The sequence below is a fragment of the Pteropus medius genome, unplaced genomic scaffold, assembly GCF_902729225.1.
Source record: "Pteropus medius unplaced genomic scaffold, Ma_sr-lr_union100, whole genome shotgun sequence".
In the NCBI taxonomy this organism is placed as follows: Eukaryota; Metazoa; Chordata; class Mammalia; order Chiroptera; family Pteropodidae; genus Pteropus; species Pteropus medius.
The window spans coordinates 17,079,437-17,090,903 of NW_024344370.1; positions in this window are offsets into that span (position 1 = coordinate 17,079,437).

Here is an 11,467-nt window from a genome sequence, read left to right on the forward strand (position 1 = left end):
TTCACCTGTGCTACTGTTGATGATTATTTGTATAATTTCTAATTGGGAGATTTTAAGAATAATGCAGCAATGCACATTCTTGTGCATTTATCTAGGTGCATCATACATCCATAAGTTTGAGGGTAAATATCTGATAGTAAATTTGCTAGATTATAGAAAATGTATATGATTAAGATCATTAGACATTGCCAAGCAATTTTCAAAGTTATTGTATCCGTTAACATTTTTATTAGCAGTGCATAACAATTTCTATGGCTCTATACATTTACTAACCATTGATATTCCCAGAATTTTAATTTTTATTAAACACCTTTTCATGTGTAAATAATTACTATTTTATATTTTCCCTTCTCTGGTGTTTCATCAAGTTGATTGCCCACTTTTTTCCCCTATTGCATTGTCTGCCATTTTCGTACTGATTTTTCAAAGTTCATTATATATTCCGGGTATTAGTTCTTTGCTGGTTAAACTTGCTGGGAATTTCTTTTTCTACTGTGGCTTGCCTTTTTCATTCTCTTTACTGGGTCTTTTGATGTTCTTATTCCTTTGGGTTTGGCAAGTGGGGGGGATAAGCAAAAGCTAGTAATACACATGGAGAAAGATTTGTTGTTCTTTCTATCCTGTACCCTCCCTGCTTCAGTGCTTGATTTTTGGCAGCAGCTGTATCTCCTAGTGACCACAACTCTCACTGAGAAACTTCTCCCGAGTTTAACTCTCGGAATCTGGCAACACTGTTTCCTTCTCTTGCACTTGAAACCTTATTGACAGTAATAAATGCCAACTGCTGCTGATCTCTGGATTCCTCACCATCCTTTGTTCAGTCCCTTTTATGGCCATAATTTTTAATACTATCTTATTTTTTTTCTTGAAAAGGGATCGTTATTTTTATGTTGTTTATATAGTCAATATCTGTTAAAATTTACCAACATACTAACCATTTTATTTGCCTAGACTTTCCATCTGGGATCATTCTCCTGCTTTGCAATGCGTTTTATAGAATATTCTTTCCTGAGGACCTACTAGTGGCAAACCATCTAAGTTTTTCATTAGAAAATATATTTTTTCTCACTCTCATTTTTCTAACAACTTTATGAGATATAATTTACCTACCATAATTTTAAAGTGTACCATTCGACGGTTTTTAGTATATTTATAGAATTGTACAACAATTTGTTCATAATAAAAATCTGGAAACAACCCAGATGTCCTTCAATAGGCTTTGGTTGGCTTTGAGCTTTTTATCCACCTTGCCCTCAAGGCTTTGTACATTTTCCTGTTTTGAAATTCCCTCAGAGCAAAATCACCTTTGTTTTCCCTGTGTTCTGCTTTTATCTCTAAATTCCTGCTCTCCCCAAAATCTGACAAGATTTTCTCTGTTGATCGTACTTAATTATTTAAATATCTTTTTGAAAAAAAAATCGTCTAGCAGTTTTAATTGCTCACAGCAGGAGGATTAGCCCTAGAAAATCAACTCTTCATTTACAGTAGTGCCACATTCTATCTTGAACCAAATTAGGTCAGTCATATGCCTGTTTGTGCTCTTATTTTTCATACTTTCCTCACTCCTATGTAAACTACAAGGAGGAAGACACTTGTCAGCTGCATTTCCCACACTCCCTGTCAGATTCCTTCTTGTTAGGCTTAGCCAGAGAGACATTAATGAGAAAGTGGAGGGTGAGAGGAAAGACAATATATATTTCCCTCCACTTTTCCCTTTCTTAAGCAGCCTCTCAGGTATAAGCTGTGTCTCCCTTATTGGCCCCAGATCCCACCACACAGTGTTTCTTTCTTTGGCCTCCTAGGTGACTTCTCTAGTGGCTTTGGCTCCTGATGGACTGGACTGGCTTTTGAGTTCTGGTAATACCATTGCCTTCTGTTACTCTCAATTCTAGGGATGGGGATAGCTACCTCTGGTTGATAATCTCTGGATTTCCTTAATGTTCTCCACTAGGTTTAACAGCTCATCTATCATCAATCCCTTATATTAAATTTCCTTAGTGTGAAATACTTAGAATGATTTCTGTTTCCTGACTGTACCCTCACTGGTACATCACTTAGATCACTCTTTTGCCCTCATGACTCTACTGAAACTCCCTAGAGACTGACTATACAAATGGACTTTGGCTATATCATACACGACAGTAGAACTCTGAACCATAACCTCTGTGGCAATAAGTCCAGGAAGCCAGACCACAAACTTTTTATCAGTTGGCCCAAAAGGGGCAGGATGTGTTTGACAATTGCCAGCTTCCTTGATTGCTGCCCACCCTTCCAACTCAGACTAGCCAGAGAAAGCCAAATATGACCCTCAAACTAATTGCATAGGACGGCCCTTCTAGCTAAACCAATTTTGGCTTCTGCATGCCCATGATCTCCCATCAAAGAATTTCAAAACTTTTTTAAAATATTTTTTTACTATAGTTTTCTAATTCTTCTGTAAGCATTTAGTATCTCCAAATGCAGGCAATGGTGGCTGATTCCCTTGCCTTTGAAATTTCTGAATAGATAGTCTTTGTTAGTTCTCATTTGGGTAATCTTCACTTATTTCTACACTCTTTTCAACATTGTCAGTGTCATCTACATTGTCAAATCCAGCAGTAAAATTTTAATTCTCATATTGTTGACCCAGCAGCATGTGATACAGTTAAAAGTTTTACTTCTCATTTATTTAAAATGCCTTTATTTGGTTCTAAGTTGTCATATTCTATTGTTTTATTGCTACCCATCGGTTATTCCTTCTGTTGTCTTTGCTTTTCCATCCTAGTTTTTTCAACTTCTAAGCATTGGATTATCCCAGGGCTTAGTTTTCAAACTTATACATTTGCCATTCTAGCTCCTTTTGCCCTCTCCCAAAGGAAAATATATGCAGAGTGTCCTTAGGTCTATCTCCCCAACCCCCCGCAGAAGAAGTGAAATGAAGTAAAAAAAATCCTGGGTCCCAATGCTTAACAAACAATAGCAACCATAAAGGGACCTTAAACAATCTTGCTGGAGTGCACTCTGAGAAAGAGTAATGCCTGCAGTCCTTGACCTTACTAGAGATAGGGGAAATGAGGAGAGAGAGGAGAGAGATGAGAGAAGGTTTAGCCAATGCTTACCTAGATGAAAGATTCATATTCACAGCACCATAAGCTATTATCCTTGGGGCCGATCAGAGTTCAGTGTCACTCTAATGGCAGGGAGGAAAAAGAGGGGTAAGGGTGGCGCAAAAGTGTAATTAGAATTTTTCCTCAGTTCTTCCTCTTTGAAGCAGTGAAGAATCACAGGTCAGTGAGATTTTGAAGATTTATTAAAAGCGTATTTTAGAAAGACAAAGAATGCTCCAAGGAGGCACATGGAGAAAGGCAAAGCATCTTCCAAAGAGGCACATGGTTTCAGTGATGAGTTGTAACAGAGTGCTGTAACCACAATAACCAACATAAAGGGGCCATGAAAAGGCCACAAAAATACAACACAAAAAGCCACACAAAAGACCACAATAGGGCAAAAAAGGTCCCAGAAGTGGAAATGTCTGCATCATATATGGGCCATGATGGGGTGGTTCCAAAGGTATTCCTAGACGATTGGCAAGTGAGGTCATTTTGATTGACACCTGGTTGCTATATAACACTTTGCCTGTGTGTGTGTGCATACCCAGAATTATACTACCATTGGAGTGTTCTTAGGGCAGTCTCTAGGCCGGGTTCCTATTCCTTTGTTACCTCTGTCGTTCATGCCTAACTAGCTACCTAACTCTCTACTTTTCTCTACCTGTTCTATGGCTCATAAATCTCATCTATTTGCAATATATCAATGTTTCCTTGCAGTATTATTTCTAGTGAGTTCAGTCAAAGGGAGGCACCATATGCTATCCAGAGGATGGGAAGAATATTTATTCCTCTAACTGCTTCTGAGATCCTTGTGGGTTGGCTGTGGCTGCAGACCAAAGGTCACAGCTCCTGTCAGGAGTTCCTCTCCATACGGCTCTTTAGATTCTGTTAATTATTTCCTTTAGGCCTAGGCTGGTATAGGCTCTCTGCCTGAATAACTGCCAGCAGTCTCCTAAAAACAAAACTACTTAGTTAGCATAATAAAAAAAATCACAGCAATCATCTGTGAAAATCACTTAGATTTTCTCTAATTTTTCTCAGTATGTAAATAGTATTTAAAGACTGTCGAGCTGGGGTGGTTGGGGGGAATAAAAAAAAGCAAAATTATTGTTATACATACTTGCCTTTTTATATATAATCCAGGGCTTATTCATAGATAAAAAAAAATACAGTTAAGGAGGAACTGTATTATCTTGCCTTCACACTCACAAACCACAAGAGTGATACAGCCAGAATAAAATAAATGATGATCCCCCAAACTAAACTTTCCTTCTGCTACGATGTTGTCTGAAACTTCTGTAAACAAAGTGGCTTATTAAGACCATTTCTCTCTTTCTTTTTCATTTGCTTTAGGTCTGCCCTCTCATGGATAATTTACATTTTCCAAGTATTAGAAAAGGATGAGATGAGAACACTACCTAAGAAACAAATCAAAATTAAAATACTGCCATACATATTAGGGTTTTCAGTAAAGAATTAACATTTGACTTTATGGTTCGTACTGAATTTTTTGGAAGTCTCTAGTATAAGGTTTTATTTTATTTGCTTGTTTGGATTCCAGGGTTTTCTGTAAGTAGTCTTTAGAGATTCTTCTATAAAAAGGGAATTAAAGCTCTTTTCATTACTGATATTGGAGGACTGAACATCTATGATTTACAGGCTTTTATTATATGGTTATGTTTGAGAAATATGATTTTTAGCCATAGTTTATCTAAATGATAAAAGATTGTTAGGGTGTGTGATGAATGAACTTTACCCAAAAAATGATCTGGATTTTTTCCTTGGCTACTAAGAGGTGAAATATCCTGTATGATAGAAGTGTCTTTGTTCTCCTGTGTCTTATGGCCACCAGAGAGTTTATCACAGTGACTTATAAAAAAAGTTTTGGATTACACAGTCTCAGTTTGAATCTCCAGTGAAAATGATTACTCAAGATATTAGCTCAACCTCCAGAGGTACTAGAGAATAAAGATAAGCTCCTTGGGCAGTCTGTGATAGAGCCACAGTAGAAAGTGGACATTAAGGGCCTCCATGAGCTCCCCTGGTGGGCAATACTCTTTGTGTATTGTCACACATCATTGACCAGGAGGAGGCAATGCCATCCATAACCCAGTTGGGAGAGGATACCTGGAAGCTCCTCATTTGAATGCATCCTAGATTCTTCATTGTATGTGTCTTCGCTTAACTAATTTTAACCTGTACTCTTTTCTTATAATAACTTATGAGTGTAACAACTTTCAGAGACTTCTATCCATGTTTCTAGTGAACTATCAAACTTGAGGGTGGTTTTGGGAACTCCTTAAACCTGCAGAAGTGAAGATAGTCTTGTGGAGAACTCTGTTCAAGTTCATACTTGACTGAATTCATTGCAAGTTGTAATCAAGGACTGGAGTTTCATTTTCATTAGATCTTTCCAGTGAAAGGATAAAAAAAAAATGACAAAAGGAACTCTTCTGGTTAACCCCACATACCCCTCAACCTTGGAACAATTTATAAACCTAAAAAAAATAATAATTTTATTCCTTTATATTCTCATATTTCTCTTATTTTCCTAGATCATCAAATTTACTTGATTGGGAGTGGCTGAAAACATTAGTTTATATTTTAAAAAGCAAATATCTATAATGGAATGAAATAAAAATAAAATAAAAATAAAATTTTTATACATTGTTAAAACCCTAAGACTTAAAAGAATGTATATGGTGGCAGAGTGCATTAGAGTGTTTTATTTTATTTTATTTTATTTTATTATTATTATTTTTTATATTCTGTCTTTAGGGGTACTTTGGAAGAACAGTTGGAGAAGCATTAGGGTAAGTCTTAGATTAGAGCCAGATCTTTAGCAACCTATATGATCCTATAGCCCCATTCTAGTCTTAGTACAGAACAATAGCAAACATGTTTTCATAGGTAATCAGTGGCAGAATTGCCCCTATGTTTTTATCATCAGTGACAAAAGATATTTTCAGAAGAAGCCTAGCCAGGAAATAAAATATAGTAAAGGCCACATGCAAACCAAGAGGACACAGCACATGTGAGACACTCTTTACAGTGTTCCAGCTTTATTTGGCTAATGGGCTAGAGTGCTCATTAGAAGGAAGAGAAGGACAAGGCGAGAAGGAAATGCAGAGAAATATATATATTTTTTAGCAATGCCATCATTGTTGTATTATATAAATTCTGTTATTTTTATCTCTGGTCTAGTGTGGCCTTATAATCATAGGTTTTATTAAACTAGCCCCTGTTCAATGAAGAACTAATAGAAATATTTCCAGTGAGAAATTTCATCACTTCACATTTTTATGAAAATGTTTATTTACTAAGTAAGTGACAGGTTGAAGCTAGAAAAAACAATTCTTGGATGAAAACTTTAACTTTTCATTAAGGCTATAAAAATGTGTTTTTCTCCCTGTGAAATGGTTTTCATAGCTCTTGTAATTGACTTAAATCTCTTTCCCTGTGAATTGGAAAGATTAAAACTGTTGGCATACAACTAAACAACATCTGTATGTATGCCTTAACCAATTGCTTACATTTGGTTGCTTTTCAGTTACCATTTACTATGACTGAATGTCATTTCCTTAGTAAAAATGCACTTACTTTTTTTGACAGATGTCAATTCCATATACTAGTGATTTTAACCAAACTTTCAAACAAGTTTTTAACTTATTTAAAATAGACTACTATGTGAAGCCAAGTTAGTTGTGAACTTTAATATTGTGTGATACATATTTGGAGATACTTTAATGGTTTGAATAAAACCTTTAAAGCAGCTATGACATTACTATTGAACTGTCAAACTGAGCTCCGTTTCAGTATCCATTAAAAAACTTCATTTTCTTTCATTTCTTAACTTTAAGTTATTTTATTTCCCAAGAATAATTTTATTTGATATAATATTAAGGTTTTTAATTTGAGATTGATATACTGTGATGATATATAACTGGTTGTGGAGCTTCAAAAAATACAACACCCTTAATTTATCAGAGTGGATAGTTTTTAAAACTATAGAAGAAAGAAGAGGGAGCCTGGGAAACTTCTATTGAACATTGCTATGTAACATGTATTCATGTGCCATAATCAAAAAGATTTGGACCAAAGACTAATTATTAGAGTAATCGTGACTGTATTGGTTTTCTATTGCTGTCATAATACATTACTACCAATTTAGTGGCTTATGTTACACCCGTTTATTATTTCATAGTTCTGTAGGTCAGAAGTCTGACATGTATCTATCTACCAGACTAAAATCAAGATATTGGCAGTGCTACATTTTTTTTTTTTCCTGGAGGTTCTAGGGGAGAATCTGTTTCCTTGTTCTTTAGGTTGTTGACAGAATTTAGTTCCTTGCAGTTATAGAACTGAGGCCTTCCTTCCTTGCTGGCTGTCAGCTAAGGACCATTCTCAGCTTCCAGAGGCCATCAACATTCCTTGGATCATCTTTAAACTTCCATCTTTAAAGCCAGCCATAACACCTCAAAATTCTCGTCTTTTTTTTCCACATTTCTTTCTTATTCTTCTGCTACCTTCTTCCACTTTTAAAGTTTCATGTGATTGCCTTGGGCCTGCCTAGCGAATCCGGGATTATCTCCCCATTTTAAGATTAAGATCCAAAACTTTAATCATATCTGCAAACTCCCTTTTGACACATAATGCAATGTATTAACAGGTTCCAGAGATTAAGGTGCAGACATTTTAGGGAGGGAGGCATTATTCTGTCTGCTACAGAGACCAATCAGTTATGAACTGTTGAACTGTAACTAGGTTAAGGTAATGCCTTAAGCTCATGTCTAGCATTAGGGTTCTAGAGACCTCTATGGATTCATATCAGCTCTGTAGGAAAAACCCTAACTTTACTCTTTGAGCTAAAAGCCAAAAACTGAAATAAGCTTCATGTCAAAACTACTGCACTATCATAGTAGGGGAGAGCCAGAATTGTGGTCACTCGTCAGTGAAGAACTTTTATATGTTTGGACTGATTTTCCAAGTAGGGTATCATTGTACCAGAGAGTAGTATAATGTTTTTTTTTTTTTTGATTTCTATTTTTAATTGAAATGTAATTGTCATACATAATTGTTTTAGTTTAAGGTATATAACATAATAATTCAACATTTGTATACATTGTGAAATGTTTCCCACACTAAGTCTATTTGGCATCTGTTGCCATACAAAGTTACAAATTTTTTTTTTCTTGTGATGAGAACTTTTAAGATTTATTTTCTTAGCCACTTTTAAATTTTCAATACAATAATATTGACTATAGCCACAATGCTGTACGATACATTCCCCTGACCTATATAACTGACAGTTTATATCTCTTGACCCTTTCATCATTTTGCCCACTCTCCAACACTCCTCCCTTTGGGCAACCACCATTCTGTTCTCTGTATCTATGAGATTGCTTTTATGTTGTTTTGTTTGTTCATCTGTTTTGTTTTTTAAGATTCCAAATGTAAGTGAAATAATGTGGTATTTGTCTTTCATTGTCTGACTTAGCATAATACCCTCAAGTTCTAAATGTTGTTGCAAATGGCAAGATTTCAATTTTTTATGACTGAATTGTATTCCATTTTGTATATATACCAAATATTTTTATTCATTCATCTATCAATGGACATATAGGTTGCTTCCATGTCTCTGTTATTGCAAATAATGCCGCAATGAACTTAGAGGGGCACAAATCTTTCTGAATTAGTGTTTTTATTATTTTTTGGATGAATAATAAGAAATGAAATTGCTGGGACATATGGTAAAACTATTTTAAAATTTTTGAGGAATCTTTATACTGTTTTTCATTGTAGCTGCACCAGTTTATAATCTCACCAACAGTACACGAGTTTTCCTCTTTTTTTTCACATCCTTACCAATACTTATTTCTTGACTTTTTGATAACAGCTATTCCATAGGTATGAGGTAATATCTCACTGTGGTTTTGATTTGCATTTCCCTGATGATTAGTGATGCTGAACATTTTTTTATGTGCCTGTTGGCCATTTGTATGTCTTCTTTGGAACAATGTCTATTTAGAGCCTATAGTCATTTGTTAAGTTGATTTTTTTTTCGTTATTGAGTTGTATGAGTTATTTGTATATTTTGATATTAACTCCTTTCTCCAATATATGATTTGCAGATATTTTCTCCTATTTGGTAGGTCACCTTTTTGTTTTGCTGATGGTTTCCTTTTATTTGTAGAAGCTTGTAGTTTGATGTAATCCAACTTTTTTTTTATTTTTGCTTTTGTTTCCCTTGACTTTGGAGTCAGATCCATAAAAACATCACCAAGATTGATGTCAACGAGCTTACTGCCTATATTTTCTTCTAGGAATTTTACGGTTTCAAGACTTACATTCAAGTCTTTAATCTATTTTGAGGTAATTTTTGTCATTGGTATAAAATAGTGGTCCAGTTTTATTCTTTTACATGTGGCTATCCAGTTTTCCCAATAAGATTTATTGAAGAGATTGTCGTTTCTCCATTATTCTTGTTTGTTCATTTGTTTGTTTTTTTGTAAATCAATTGAACATATATCTGTGGGTTTATTTTTGGGTTTTCTATTCTATTTCATTAATGTATGTGTCTGTTTTTATGACAGTACCATAATATTTTGATTACTATAACTTTGTAATATAGTTAATTTTTGGAACTTTTTTTCTATTTTGCCTTCTTTTTTCTTTTTTAATTTTTTATTTCTCTTATTTTTATTAAGGTGACATTGGTTAATGGAATTCATTAAGTTTCAGGTATATAATCCAATAGTAAAGCATATATATTTTGCATTGTGTGTTCACCCATAGTTAAATTTCTTTCTGTCACAACATATTTGACCACTTTTACACCATCTACCATCCCCTTTCCCCTCCCTCCAACCGTCTGGTAACCACTAGTCTACTGTTCATGTCCATGAGTCTCTGTTTATTTGTCCCGTTTGTTTGTAGCTTTTAGGTTTATATCTCACATATAAGTGATATCTTATGGTTTTCAACTTTTTCTATCTGACTTATTTCGTTTAGCATGATGTTATCAAGGTCAATCCACGTTATTGCAAATGGCAGTATTTCATCTCTTCTTATGGCTAATATCCCATTGTATATATATATACCACTGCTTCTTTATCCAATCATCTGTTGTAGGACATTTCAGTTGCTTCCATGTCTAGGCCACCATGAATAATGCTACTATGAACATAAGTGTGCAAATATCTTTTCAGATATGGGTTTTCAAGTCATTTGGGTAAATACCCAGTAGAGGGATTGCTGGATCATATGGTAGATCAATTCTTAGTTATTTGAGGAACCTCCATACTGTTTTCCATAGCGAATGTACCAAGTTGCAGTCACATCAGCAATGTATGAGGGTTCCTTTTTCTCCACATCCTCTCCAACACTTGTTATTACTTGTCCTGTTGATAACAGCTATTCTAACAGGTGTGAGATGGTATTTATCTCATTGTGGTTTTGATTTGCATTTCCCTAATAGCTAGCGATGTTGAGCATCTTTTTATATGTTTGTTGACCTTTTGTATATCTTCTTGGGAGAAGTGTCTGTTCAGGTCCTCTGCCATTTTTTAATGGGGTCATTTGTTTTTTGTTGTTGTCGTTGTCGTTATTAAATTGTATGAGTTCTTTGTATAATTTGGATATTAGGCCCTTATCAGAAGTACTGCTTGAAAATATATTTTCCTATTTGGATGATTGTCTCTTAATCTTGTTGATGCTTTCTTTTGCTGTGCAGAAACTTTTTAGTTTGTTGTAGTTCCATTCATTTATTTTTGCTCTTACTTCCCTTGCCTTTGAGGTCAAATTCACAAGATCCTTTTTAAGTTCAAGATCCTTGAGTATCGTTCCTATGTTTTCTTCTATGCAATTTATTGTTTCTTGTCTTATATTCAGGCCCTTAATCCATTTTGAGTTAATTTTGGTGTGTGGTGATAGACAACAGTTTAATTTCATTCTTTTGTAGGCAGATGTCTGTCCAGTGTCCCCAGCACCATTTATTGAAGAGGCTTTCCTTTCTCCATTGTACGTTTTTGGCTCTATTGTCAAAAATGGTTTTCACATATATATATGGGTTTACTTCTGGACTCTCATTTCTGTTCCACTGGTCCACGTGTTTTTATGCCAATACCATGCCATTTTGATTACTGTTGCTTTGTAGTATAATTTGAAGTTGGGCAGAGTAATTCCTCCAATCCTGTTCTTTTTGCTCAGAATAGTTTTCTCAATTTGGGGACTTTTGCACTTCTATACAAATGTGATGATTTTTCTGTTCTATTTCTTTAAAGAATGCCAATTGGATTTTGATTGGAATTGTATTAAATCTGTATAACACTTTATGTAATAAGGTCATTTTACCTATGATGATTCTTCCAATCCAAGAA